The sequence below is a fragment of the Lutra lutra genome, chromosome 1 (assembly GCF_902655055.1).
Source record: "Lutra lutra chromosome 1, mLutLut1.2, whole genome shotgun sequence".
In the NCBI taxonomy this organism is placed as follows: domain Eukaryota; kingdom Metazoa; phylum Chordata; class Mammalia; order Carnivora; family Mustelidae; genus Lutra; species Lutra lutra.
In genome coordinates this window covers 54297812-54312598 of record NC_062278.1, presented here as the reverse complement: position 1 = coordinate 54312598, position 14787 = coordinate 54297812, and the positions used below count along the sequence as shown (strand labels likewise).

The 14787-nt window shown below is 36.5% G+C and overlaps 1 protein-coding gene across 6 annotated transcripts in view; it reads left to right on the top strand.

Annotated features, from left to right (window-relative positions):
• The window catches only part of CBLB (Cbl proto-oncogene B), a 226102-nt gene that overhangs the window by 15218 nt on the left and 196097 nt on the right, over positions 1 to 14787 (top strand). The window lies entirely within an intron of this gene.

The following is a 14787-nucleotide window of genomic DNA, read 5'->3' as shown; positions in this document are numbered from 1 at the left end:
CTGTTGAACGATATGGTTGCTTCCAATTTTTGACAGTTATATATAAAGCTGCTATAAATATTCATATGCAGGTTTTTATGTGCACATAAGCTCTCCGTTCATTTGAGTAACTACCTAGGAGCATGACTGCCGGGTCTTATGGTAAGCCCATGTTTTAGCTTTGTAAGAAACTCCTACTGTTTTCCAAACTGGCTATACTGTTTTTGCATTCTCACCAGCGATGAATGAGAATTCCTGTTGCTCTCCATGCACCAGTGTTTGGTATTGGTGGGACTGTCTTTAAGACGCAGTCTTGACTAGATATGTGCATGTCATAGGTGTGGGTGGGAGATGACACTTGATTCTCATGGTTTGACTGTTAAGTGAGAAACTGAACAGGGATGGCAAAAACTGGAGGGATATCAACTGAATCTTCACTTTCCAGCCAGGATTCCAGACTTAGAGACTCCCCTTTAAAGTCTGTTGTCTGGCTATTTCCATGTTACATCTCATGACCTATCTTAAATCAAATGAAGAAAAGTAGTTTTCCATTTCTGGGATATTTTAAGTTTATCTAGAATATTCACTGATAGTGATAGTATATTTAGATTTCTACATTTGAAAACAAGTATTAATTAAATATAGGTTAGTTGGATTTTAGTTTAAGACACTTATCTTTCCAGATTTTAGTTTCTTTACATATAGGATAACCTCCAAGAAACTGCTAATCTTTCTTTCAGGTCAGAAAAGCTAGCCTCATGCAGTCTGATAAAACATGGGGTTGTATAATAGCAAATTCAGTTATCTAGGTGTATAGACTCTGAACTTGTCTGTAAATAACAGCCAAACAAATACCCAGAGTGAGTAAAACCATAAAAATCAAACACAGAAAAACCCTTTGCCAAGATGTAAAATGGCATAAATGTTTGCTTATTTATAATTTGTTCTCTAAATTAGTGATGAACTCTATAATCATAAATGTCTACCCAATTATACTATAGGATCCTCATTTAATATACTTGGATTACAGTGTACATATCTTGAAGGTGGTGAATCTTTCAGTTGCCTTTTAGTTTTAAAGCTCTTAGATTCTCCAGGACTGCCAAGAGGAATGTGAATCACCACATGGTATCAGAAGCACAGTAGAGAAATATCATAGTGATTATTTCTTCTTACAGCTCTTTCAAGAATGACCCAGGTTATATGGAGGCCAGCTGTTTATGTTTGAAACTATATTTTTACTTTGTAGTTCTACCAGTGACTTAATAAAATCAGGTTGTTGTTGTTTTTTTTTAAGATTTTATTTATTTATTTGACAGACAGAGATCACAAGTAGGCAGAGAGGCAGGCAGAGAGAGAGGAAGGGAAGCAAGCTCCCCGCTGAGCAGAGAGTCCGATGCGAGACTCAATCCCAGGACCCCGGGACCATGACCTGAGCTGAAGGCAGAGGCTTTAACCCACTGAGCCACCCAGGCGCCCTAAAATCAGGTTGTTTTATGACTGTATTTATACTTCTTATTCAAATTTAGTAGCCCTGAAATTCTTCATGAACCAGCAAAAAAATCCATTTAATTTCACTTATTAGGACATCAGGTTAGTGAGAAGGCATTTAATTTCTCAGTCCAGGAATTTGATTGGATACAGTATTTTCATTGGATGTAGTCATATATGATGTGATAAGCTTGTACCCCACTCTAATGACTTCTTTAGAAACCTAAAACATTTTCTAACCCAGTCAATGTAATTACCATTTATATATTTTGATATTTTTGGCTTTCTATGTGGGAGCATATCATGAGGGAATCTCTATAAATGTTGGTTGCTTGTGGTAGATTCCCACAGATGATGATAGATTGCATAATGCTGATCGATCATGTTGAGTTGACTCTATAAATTCTGTTTTACGTGTCCAAGTAAATTTTGTCACTCTCCTAAATTCAACTGTAAGACAAAGTTTATTAGTTTCTGTGCTGATATAGCATATTCCTAAATGAATTTTACCATCATCCCTGTTCATTTTCTGATAGTGTTCTGTGACCAGCTGTTCTTATGTGGAACTTACATTTGATACATATTTAATCAGAATTCATAATAATGGACCATTCTTGCTAAACCATAACAAGGACATAGATTTTGATTTATGTTTCTTTTGGTGGTAATATGTTTTTACACATTCACTTTTAGGATTTTAAATGCAAGCTGAGGCTAAAGTGTGCCATTGTACATGGAACTCTGGGACCTTTTGCTTTATAGAAAATAAAAGAAACTTCTTAGAATACTCTTATGGTGGGCAACAAAGTATTCTCTTTGGTAGAATAAGCTTCATAGAACATGGATGATTGTTGGGAATATTATAAAATTTTTCCATGGGATGCCAGAGGAGCTCAATCTACTGAGCCACCCAGGTGTCCCTATAACCTGAATTTTTAAAGCGATTTCACAGAAATGCGACAAATATCATAAATAGAAGAATAAATGAAAAAAATATAGCCATGGCATGCAGTGTATTTTTTGTATATAGGTGGGAGGTAGAAATATAGATGGATTTATTTGCTAGTGAAATAGGTATCATGGGCATTGTGGAAACTTCCTTGAGGACGGGTGGAATGATGATTTCTGGTGAGAGGCGTGCTGCATGCCTTGCTGGACTTTTACAGTGAACCTTTTTCTTTAGTATCACTTCTCCCAAGTTTTTGTTCTTGTTTTTTTTCCTTCTCCCTCCTACAAAGAATTGAACCTCACACTGAGTTGGTGCATCTCCAGCTGAATGCCTAAACCATTCTGAGCTGCTCTTTTTGGGAAGAGTAATTCAGCGATTTCTGGCACACAGAAAGTTTTCGTGTGTATGTATGGGGTTGAGCCTGGGGGTCACGTAGAGAGGGAGAATCTGTAGTTTCAAGCACGGAAGAGAGGTGAAACTTTCTATCATCTGGCTTAAATTTTTAGTGGCAAGAGTCAAAATGAGTGTGAAGGTAGTTATTGCTAACAAATGTAGAATTGACAGGAGGGAGCCTTTCTTCAGAGATTCGGTTTCATCAGTTGACCATTTCAGTAGTGAAATTTACTCTTTCATATAAAAAGTTATGCGATAATCACCTGCTCGGCAGAGCCAGGTTTGGGACACTGTTTTAGAACACCCAGAGGGGATGGCCTGAGGATACTCAGATTTTCCATTTTTCAGAGCTGCTTCAGTGAACCAGAGTGCAACAACCCATTTTCCCCTCCCACACTCTGGTTTACAACCACTGAAACAAAACCAAAAGTCAACTGAGGTGGAAAAATAGCTCTGGGTTTGATGGCCTATCTGTGAAGAAAATAAAGGCTTTAAAAAAAAAAAAATCATGCCCGAAAAATAATACATAGATGCTGTTGTGTTATTGATGTCATTTCAAAGCTGCTGGACCATTCCTTATGCACATGAATTGTAGAAAATCATAGTGTGCATAGCTTGTATAATAATATGCATTCCAAGTAAGAATTTTTTTAAAGTATTTCAACATAGAAAAATTAGTCCTGGAAGATGCTAGTCTTTATTTAAAATTATTCAGGAGTATCAGGCAAAAATCTTTCTCTCCACTGACCATTTGACTGAACAAAGAAGAATATATTACCTGCTAGATTAATAAAGTGCTTTTCCCTCTAAAGGGCTACAAATCACTATGCTCTCTGTTTATACCTGTGCTATAATTTATGGGAGAGTGTACTAAGAACCTTTGGAACTGATATTTTAAAGATACATGGTTAAATTAAAAAGTTGAATCAAAAAGTGTCCGCAACAACAGTAACAGGAGCAACAAAAACACAACACTGCCAACGTGGCTTTGGCCAAATAATAATGTATCAGTTTAGATATTTAATTTGTATAAATGCAAATTCAGTTGATTGCATTGGTCATGGAAGTAGTCATGAAATTCCTTCTGGGTTTTCAGTTTAATCGTAAAGAGACCTACCTATATGCACAATTTGGGCTTCACATAATAGTTTTCATTATTACTAGAATTCTCAGGTTAATGGCCTTGTTTAAAATGCCACATTAAGTTCTACATTTTCTCATAGGCAGCTCTATATGTTGCGAGAAGGAGATAAGGAAAGAAGTAACTTTGAATGGTCTGATGCCATTTCTGCTCTAAGTGTTCTTTGTAGCCTTGGTTAGTTTCTTGACTCCAATCTATGTTTTTTCAGTCTTTAAATTATTTTCTGGATGGCCACAGTATTTTTTGGTTCAGACATTTCAACATCATCAACAAAGATACAGTTTGTTTCAAACTAAAGGTTACTGTTGCCATATCAGTCTATTAAATAATTTTTCAAATCCAGTAGTAGTTTCTAGTAAAAATGCTGTTTTTATAATTATAACAATCATTTTCAGGAAAATTAGTCTTAGGGAAGTTATGTCTTCCTTTATAAATATTTTCTACAGTATATTTCATATATTTTATGAAATATCTATTGTTTATGCATGAGAGGGAATGGTTTATACTCTTTAAAGAAAGATCTGACATTAAAAAAAATTAACCTAGTCTTTCTATTTCTCTCTCCTTTGTGTGTGTGTGTGTGTGTGTGGTTTTTTTTTTTTTTGTTATCAGTGGTGGAAATTATAGTGCTTTTGCATTTCATGAGGACAAGGGACAAGATGCAAGTAGAAAAATATGACTTTCTAAATACATCAAAATAGGTTACTGATTTTTTTGAACACAAGTACTTCAGTATAAACATTCAGTTGCCATTTAATTTTTCAAGATTTGCATTCTAAGAATTTTTTTCTTTTTGGTGGAAGGTGAGAGGAACTGAAAGATTAATTTTTGATATTTTAAAATAATATGTAGCTTGGATTGAGATGACAAATAGTAGTCAACCCTTTGATTAGCAGTGTCTGCCAGGTAGAAGATGGAATTTTTTTTTAGAAAACTTAAACATCTTCCTGAGATTGACTTCTCATAAATGACTAGAAAATTTATTTAGTCTTGATAAGAATGCTTTCATTCATATTTTTAAGCATCTGAGAGATATGAATATACTTTTCTAAAGTTTGGAAATGAAGGGGCTTCTTTCTTTCTTTTTTTTTTTTTTTAAGATTTATTTATTTATTTATTTGATAGAGAGATCACAAGCAGGCAGAGAGGCAGGCAGAGAGAGAGGAGGAAGCAGGCTCCCTGCCGAGCAGAGATCCCGATGCGGGGCTCAATGCAGGGCTCGATCCCAGGACTCCGAGATCATGACCTGAGCTGAAGGCAGCGGCTTAACCCACTGAGCCACCCAGGCGCCCCAAGGGGCTTATTTCTTAACACACTTGTGAAATGAGAGACCACAAGAAAGTTAGTTAGACAAATGTTTTCAGAGTTAAACAAGGGGAGTCTGTTAGAGTGGGCAGGTGAGAGCTTGAAGAATCTTTGGCTGTTAAGGACTTTATGACTTACTACATCTATGCTGCTTTTGCTAAGTAGATACAAAGTAATTTTCTTACTAGTTTTCATGTGAGTGAAAAGTGAAAGGGGTTTTGCCAACAATTTCTTCTTTGGAGTATATTTTTAAAATCTAAAGAAGTTATTAAATATAATTTAAAACTAAATTCATTGTTTTTTAATTTTAAATAAAATGTTTACATTTAATTCATTTTAATTCATTCTATTTTATTTATTTTTCCCTGCCCTATTTTAATATCAAGCAGCCTCTAAATAACTCCTGATTTATTAGCCTTTAAAAATTTTATTGCAATTTATTTAAGTTCCTTCCAAATCAAATGATATATTATACACATATATTTTGATTTTATAATTGGAGAATTTTTTCTCCTTCCAGTTTAGAGTTTATTAAATGTTTACAAATTCCCGAGAGCAATAAGTATTGTATTATAAGACAGCAAGCCAGCTCACAGGACTCAAGTGAACTTGGCTTTACAGTTGAATACCTTTTATGTTTTTCCGTCTTAAGGCAGCCTATTAAAATTGATGATTTCCTTTCAGTAAATATCTGGTGACATTCAAATTTGGTAATTAAAATCCAGAAGCGCTCAAGAAAGAATGCCTGTTTTTAGTTTCATAATAACAATACTCCCAACAAAGAAGGTTGATGAATGATGTCTTTCAAGCAGCAGATTTGTTACTTAGTTAAAGACAGCTCCTTTGGCAGTTTCTTAAAAAACTAAATTGAAGTCTGTTTATAAAACAGACAAGCTGCAGTAATAATCATATAGCCTGAGGAATGCTTGGAAATCTAGCCCAGAAGCGCCTTTTTTTTTTTTTTTCCCAGTAATTTAACAAAGTGGAGTTTCTAGGAATCCAAACAGATTAGCATCCAGCACTAATTGGGTAGGTCATAAAATAGTATTTTATGTCTGATTATTTTGAAATAAAGTGCTTCAGGAATATTCAGTTTTCTAAATCTATTTTTAATATTAATCTTTTGTCTCATTAAGCTGACTGTTAGAACATGAGTTCTTGTTTGAATTTGCATTTATACATCAATTGTTTATAGATGTGCTGATTATAGCTAGGATACACCTATGAGGGAATTACAAGAAGTAATCAGTGATTCGGATAATAGAGTCGAGGCTGCTTGGTTTGGTGGGACCGTTGAAGAAAAGATATAAAGATTTATTACTGAACTGTGAACATGTGATCATGTAATCCTATGTAATCAAACATATGTGAGTATATTAGTTTCCTAGGGTTGCCATAAAAAAATATTACAAGCTGAGTGGCTAGAACAACAGTTTATGGTATTGAAGTTGATTCTCTCACACTAATGGAGCTCAGAAGTCCAAAATCAAGGTGTCAGCATGGCTGTACTCCTTTCAGCTCTAGGGCAGAAGTTTCTAGAACCCTTTCAGTTTCATCAGCTCCAGGCTTTCCTTGCCTTCTAGCAGCACAACTTTAATTTCTGCCTCAGTCCTCACCGGGTGTTCTCATCCCTCTCTCTGTATGTGTCCCCATTTCCCTCTTCTTACAATGACGCCAGTCAGACTGGATCAGGGCGCAGCCTGACGATCCCATCCTAACTTTATTACATCTATAAAGATCCTGTTTCCAAATAAGTTCACATTTAATATAGACTCGAGGCTAAGATTTGTTTTTTAGAGAGAGAGATGGGGTGGAGGGGCAGGGCATGTAGGGGCAGAGGGTGGGGAGAGGGAATCTCAAGCTGACTCTGCACCCAGTGCAAGCCCAGCCTTGGGCTTCATCTCATGATGCTGAGATCGTTACTGAGACAAAATCAGGAGTCAGGCACTCAACCGACTCAGCCACCCGGGTGCCCCAAGATTTCAGTATATGTTTTTAAGGGACACAAATCAACCTTAACAGTGACCAAATAGATGGTAGTATAAAATTTATACTCAGGAGAAGAAAATGGAAACTCATTAGAGTATAGGTCATGAGAAATATGGAAGACTTTTCCCTATTGAAGATAATACCAAATAAAACTACTTAAAACATTTTTTTGAAAGACCTGTAGGTCGAATAGTTTTTGTAGTTTTTTTCAGATTTATAATAAAAATCATGGTAGATTAATTTCTTGATTAATTTTTATGCATCTATTAAAAACATGGTGTGACTTACACTTTCATCAGTATTTTTATATATATTGACATAAATGAATTTATAAGTACCTTATTACAACAAACGTTCTTACTGATTTTAATGTTATCTGTCTCTCTTTAGAAATTATTGCTATGAATTTGTATATTTAATTAAAGGTTACAATATTAATAGCCCTGATTATCACTTGATTAGGAATCCCTGTTTTACTCTTTTATTTTATGATAAAAACTCTGGAGGATTAATTAAAGTAGTTGATTATGACTTACATCATCATTAAATCTGTTTACAAAGTTTTCTGTATTGCAAATTAAAAAAAGGTGCAAGGTGTGCTCTATGTTGGCATAGAGAGGGCTACACTTCACATCCACTTTGTGTCTTTAATACGAAGATACAGAGTTTTGTAAGTATGGATTTCAAATTAAGATTTTGGGGAATCAATTCAAGGATCTTAGTTTAAACAAGAATAATTGTTTCTACAAGTGGCATATTGAATAGCTTAGACCAGGGGTCAGCACACTATAAAACTAGATAGTAAATATTTTAGATTTTGCCACATGATCTCTGGCAACTACTCAGCTATGCCTTTATAGTAGGAAAACAGACATAGACCATATGTAAATAAATTGGCATGGCTATGTTCTAATAAAACTTTATTTATAAAAGCATGTGGTAGACTAAATTGGCTGTGGGCTGTAGTTTGCCAGTTCTTGGCCCAAAGTATTAAACTCATTTTTGGACAGTAAAATTTTGAAAGTGTTTTTTTCAACATAACCAAATATGTGAGTTGTATGAATTAAGAATATGTTTGCCTAAAAGTAACAAAACCTGACCAACAGTAGTTTACGAGTGTGGGATATATTTTTCTCAACAATGCTGTTAGAGACCCAAGGTCTTTCTGACTTTGTAATCTCCTTCCTTAGTTAGGTTTGTCCTCATTCTCGTCACTTCATGGTTGTAAAATTTCTGCTGTGGTTTCATCTTTGTTAAGGCTAGACAGGAAAGAAGGGCAGGGCAGCACCACATATGTCTGTCCTCTATCATAGATCGAAAAGCTGCTGGGAAGCTTTCCACCTGACTTGCTCCTTCTAGCAGATTTCTCTCAGGCCTTTTTAGGCCTCCGAGTCTCCCCTTGCTACAGAGGTGGCTGGTCTCTTGATATTTTTAAATAGCAGCATTCTTTCATATTAGTGAAAGACAAGGGAGAAAAGGATTGGGAAAGGGTGTTCAGTCAGTCTGCAGTATCTGCCGAAAGAGACTACCCAGCATCCATGGACACAATTAATTTAGACACATTTTATAGTGTAACTTGACTTCAGGACTTATTTTTTTTTTAATTATGTTGTCAGGAACTAATTTTGAAGGTAATCAGTCCCACCTCATAAATGCTGACAAAGGCCTAAGAATGGTTGGAGAAAAATGACTTTTTAGTAGTCATAGTTATAGCATTAGGCAGACTATCACCATTAGTGCAGGTCCCCGACTCCCATCTCCTACAAGGGCATATAAAGGGCAGGTGACAATTGTCCATCCAGTGGGTTGCATTAGGAAAGAACCCTGAGCTTAAGGAACCTGCGTCTTTTACAATGGGAGGAAACTGGCCTAACCTTTGCACTAGAAGGAGACATTGGATAGTAAGTCTTGTTTTTGTTCCAGAAGGAGACACTGTTGCTATCATCCAAGGCTGTTTGCCATATAAATGTTTCTGAAAGGATAGTCCCAAACAAAGGGTGCCAGTATCTGTGATCAAAATACATGCAGACATGTGAGAGACCCATGGAGAATTTTATCTCAAAAATATATGTTCATTTCTTTCCTAGAAACCATAATTGTGTCTTAAGTTATAAAATTTGAATCTCACTTACGAATAAGATATTATGGTACTATTTCAGATTGTTAATAAGATCAAAATCTTGGGTTCTGCCATATGTAATAAGTTGTGTTTTATGAAATATCAAATATTTTAAGAATCTCATGTATATGAAATAATTGTGATATCTGGAAACAATAGTGAAAACTTTTTAGAGTGAACTTTTTCTATTCTTAGTAGCTTTGTAGGAAAATAGTATTTAAAAATAAAACAAGGAACAAATTACCAAGTTTCTTCTCAAACTCATTATCCTATAAAAGAAAACAATTTTTTCTTTTTTCATTGAGTAGTACCTCTTTTAAACTTCGATTACTGTAAAGTTAGGTTTAGACACAAATAATTGAAAGCAAATACTTTGCTTTAGTGGTAAGGAAGATTGAAGTTATGTTTTAGAAGGAATATGTTATTTATCTTTGTCATCAATGACTATACCTCAGAGATGAGTAGTTAGTATTCCAATTCCCTTTTCTATCTAGAGAAGCTAACTTGTTTGGAGGTTACATGACTTGACAAGGATTGTATATATTTACATGTGATGTATTCTTTTTTTTTTTTTAACATGTGTTGTATTTCTAAATGATGTCTCATTACCAAGTTGGCATGTGTGAGCCTACAGCTGTTGGCATCTGAAGGGTATCAGCATTGCAAACCTTTTCAGGAGAAATTTGTTTCAGGAGAACTCATTTGAACAATTAGCACATTTTATATTTGTGAAAATGAGGTATTCTCTCATCTTCATTAAACCAGTATTAATCCTGTATGTCAAATGGTCAGTAAATGTGACTTTTACTTTAATAAGACAGCTTATATTTGTTAAATTCAGGATTGTTTATTTAAAGCTTCATTTCACATGCTTGTGTGTGTGTGTGTGTGTGTGTGTGTGTGTGTATGAGAGAGAGAGAGAGAGAGAGAGAATGAGGAATGTTGCTTAGAGAAAAAAGTGCTTCTGGTGACTTTTTATGCTTTTAATTTTTCTAGATGAGCAAAGTATTTTTTTTTTTCCTTTAGGGAAATTGGAAAATTTACCTCATTTTTTTCCTGAAAATAATTGTTAGCTCATTTTATAGATGCTGCACATACTTCATTTATGTTTGTTTAAAGCAGCTGAAGTTTGAAGTTGGTAATTTATCACATTACTTTTTTCCACTTTATCAGTATTTGGTCAACTGTAGCCTGCGGGTCAAATCTAGTCCTTTTTTCTTTCTGTAAATAAGATTTCAGGAGTACGTGGACATATCCATTCTGTGGCTACAATGGCAGAAGTGGGTAGCTGCCACAGAGAATATATGGCCCACAGAGCTGAAAAATTTATTATGTGGGTCTTCAATGAGAATGTTTATTGACCTCTTCACGACTGATATAAATCGCTTATGACATCTTACAAACTTGACATTTTTTAAAGGAAACATTTTCTTCACTTTTTCTTTTTTCCCCCATTTCTGCCCATGATGCTTTCTGAACCGCTGGCCATTGTGATCTTGTAAGGGTAATAAAATATTAATTGCAGGTTGTCTGTAATTGAGGGCTAACGTTCTTAGAGACCCCCATCACCTCTCTTGTGTCAGTATTCTGAGGTGCGTAATTTAAAAGTGCATAAAATTTAAACTTTTCTTTTTTTTAAAACACAAGATATGTCACTAATGTGCTTGGCAGTGATCTATCTAGTAATTTCCTTAGAGTCCACGGACCAGGTGATGCGTCCTAATCTTCTAGAATGATAAAGTGCAGGTCTTTGACTTCGGACAGTACCTCTGTCCTTACCAGCTGGCATCTGAGTATCCACGTTTTTTAAAAGTGTCCTTGCTACTTCTGATGTCGTGCTTGTTCCCTGACTCTCCCTGAATGAAAGTATGTCACTTTCAGTGTGCGGTTACCAGTGCCTCCTGAGAGGGCACAGGGGACGAGGATCCTGGGTCTGACAGGGCTCTTTGCACTTCACTACACTTCCTTTATCACCGCTGCAGGGCTCCACTCCCAGCTGTATGTCATTTTGAAGGGTCCCAGGAGAGAGAAGTTTGGTAAAGTCTTTGAAGGAATTTTATTGGAAAAGAAGGATTGAAATTATCTTTTTACGTTCTTTTCAGATTGGCCAGCTCACTACCCTGAGAATTTACCTTGGCATGCCAACTCTGTATCCGGCCATTTTCTCCCCCATCCCCTGTTTGTGCAGATCCTTTCTTATTATTAATATAACTAAAGCCCTCACTTGGTGCCCACCCTCATCAGCTTTTTCTGATGACTTGCCAAAATGTCTCTTCTCCCGTGGACATTTTATCAAGGCCTTTCATGTAGCACTTAAATATATATTACCAAATATTGCTATCTTTTGTGAAAAATCATTTTGAACATTTCATTACCTAATCTTTTTTTTTTTTTTAATAAAGATTTTATTTATTTATTTGACAGAGAGAGATCACAAGCAGGCAGAGAGGCAGGCAGAGAGACAGGAGGAAGCAGGCTCCCTGCTGAGCAGAGAGCCCGATGTGGGACTCGATCCCAGGACTCCGAGATCATGACCTGAGCCGAAGGCAGTGGCTTAACCCACTGAGCCACCCAGGCGCCCCTCATTACCTAATCTTTAAGGCAAAACTAATTTCTTCTCCTATGTAATCTTTAACAGTATTGCATTGTTGGCAAATGCTCATAAAATATATATATATTATTTTTTAAAGGTTTATTTTAGAGAGTGAGAGAGTGTGAATGGGGGGAGGGGCAGAAGGAGAGGGAGAGAGAGAATCTCAAGCAGACTACCCCCTAGTGTGGGGCCTAATGCAGAGCTTGAGCCCACTGAGATCATGACCTGCGCCAAAATCAGGAGTTGGACATTCAAATGACTGAGCCACCCAGGTGCCCTGATGCTCATAAAATATATTATTGCTTTAGAATTACTATAAGATTATTTGAAAATCCTGCTTTATTTCTTGACTATGGGCAACAAGGTCCCAGAAACAGGAGAAAATGAAAATGTCATACTGGAAAGTGTCCAGTGAAGTGTCCGGAGGCTTAGCTTTTAGAATTTGTAGGTGAGCTCTGAATATCAATTTCATATTTAGCAACGAGTGTCATTGGTTTTAGAAGGGAAAAAATGCCTATAAGCATAGTCACACCCTTACTATTTATTATAGATTATTTGTATTTTAAAACAGTTTTTTAATTCTGTGTGTACACAAAATGTCTTTAATGCAGTGACATTTTCTGGATCAAGTTAGTGAAATTACAAAGATTGGGAAGCACTTCTTTAATGGAGTGACCTTGTAGCTACCCTTATCACCTCTAAGATAAAGCCCTTAAAACCCACATCTTCACTATTCTGCCTGTTCCCACAAACTGCTCATGGCAACAAGCATGTTTCATGGCTTTCCTATTGACTTATTAGTTCTCCATCTGAGCCCTTATGAGTGTCTTCACTTCCTCTTATTCTGATTTTCACATTTCTTCAAAGACTGTTTTGTTTCTGTGCTATGTTGTGTATATGCCTCCGAAAACACAGGACTTTTCAGAAACTGGGGAATCCTCCCCCAAAATCTATGCTTTCGACATGAATGGTCCAGTTTCGTTTGTTATGTATCTTGCCAGGAGTCCTTCTTCGTCCTCTTCATAGCTTGCTGTGTAGCAGGTGGTGGTTACATCATTTCACGACTCTTCAGAGAGTGTCTCAGTACATGGGCACCAGTTGAAGAAGTCTTTCTATGCCAGTCATCTTGTGTTCTCATGGATGGAATTCTCTGATACATACAAGGGTTTTCAAACTTGAAAATTAGTTTTCAGATTTTAGCTAAAATGTTTCTATATTTCTTTAAGTGTCATCTCTTTTTCTTTCCTTTTATTTTACTTTTTGAAAAAGATTTCATTTGTTAATTTGGGAGAGAGAGAGAACATGCAGGGGGGAGGGGTAGAAAGAGAGGGAGAATCTTTTTTTCTTTTTTTTTTATAAGATCTTGTTTATCTTTTTGACAGAGAGAGAGAGAGCGCACAAGCAGAGAGAGCAGCAGGCAGTGAGAGAAGCGGGCTCCCTGCTGAGCAGGGAGCCCAGTGTGGGACTGGATCCCAGAACCCTGGGATCATGACAGATGCTCAACCAACTAAGCCACCCAGGCATTTGGGAGAGGGAGAATCTTAAGCACACTCTGTGCTGAGCATGGAGCCCGATGGGGAGCTCAATCTCATGACCTGTGAGATCATGACCTGAGCCAAAACCAAGAGGAAGGTGCTCAACTGACTGAGCTACTCAGGTGCCCCTCTTTTTCTTTCCTTTTCCAAAGGTGAGTTTGGATGGTTGAATCTGGTATTCCTGCCATATATGCTGCCTTTTTTTTTTTCTTTTTTTTCATAAGCGTACTAGCTCTGAGGGACATCTGAGACATTTTGAATTTGTAGAGAGGGCTTTTAAAGAAAGGAATTGCTGTTCTCTTACATCAACCGTGCAGACTCAGAAGCAGACTTGAAAGGAAAACAGAGGCATGTGTGTTCTCACTGTGTGTTATTGTTGTGCCCCCTCACATAGCTGTTAGGGTTTGTCAGCAGTTTGTTTTGACTCACTATACCAAGGTGGGGGTGGTTTTGTGTGTTTTTGTAAGTTATCTAGTGTGGGATGTCAGTAATCTCAACTTTACCATTTTGATTGGCTATGATCCATCCACTTCTTAGGCCACATTTTAGTTCTGAAACTTGCACTAAAAATATTTGCCAAATAGTTTTTCTCTTTCTGTAACAAAACCCGATTCTTAGGATGTATACCCTTTTTTTGGTTGTTGTCTCACGATGCCTTTGTGATATATTCATGGTATTTTCCCAGACCAGTTTGGGAACTTCCTTGAGTTGTCCTTTTCAATTTATCTTGATAGTTCTTCTTACATAATTAAATTTATTTTTATTTAGAATGTCAAGACTGAGAACGCACCTAAATCCACATCTCATTTCCTGGGAGGTGGTTTTAGACATATATAAACACAATAGATTGTTTTGATTAGGGATGAGGATGTCTTTGTCTGAAGGAGAAGCTGGAGCTCCTGAAATTGATTTGAATGGGTCTTCTGATTTCAGGAACCATTTATAAAGAGAAGGTGGTCTAGGCAGAGACGTCTTGACCCTTTTACTATGTTCTAAGAGATATGGCACTCCAGGGAGTAATGCAACATGATGCCCTTGGTACCTCTTTTCCATGACTCTAAGGTGCGGGAGTAAAGCCTGAGGATAAGACATGGAAAGCAAAATGTTTTTCTTTCATCACCCAGGGTAACCATTACGTTTAGAGAGCAGCAAAAATGTCTTGCATCCCTGATAACTTTCCATTATGTAACTGCTCTTTGTTTTCTCTGCTATATACGTGACATTATTCCAGCAGCAAGTTAAATTTTTCCCTGTATGCGTTTACTGTAAACTGTCATTTATGTGGGATTAAAA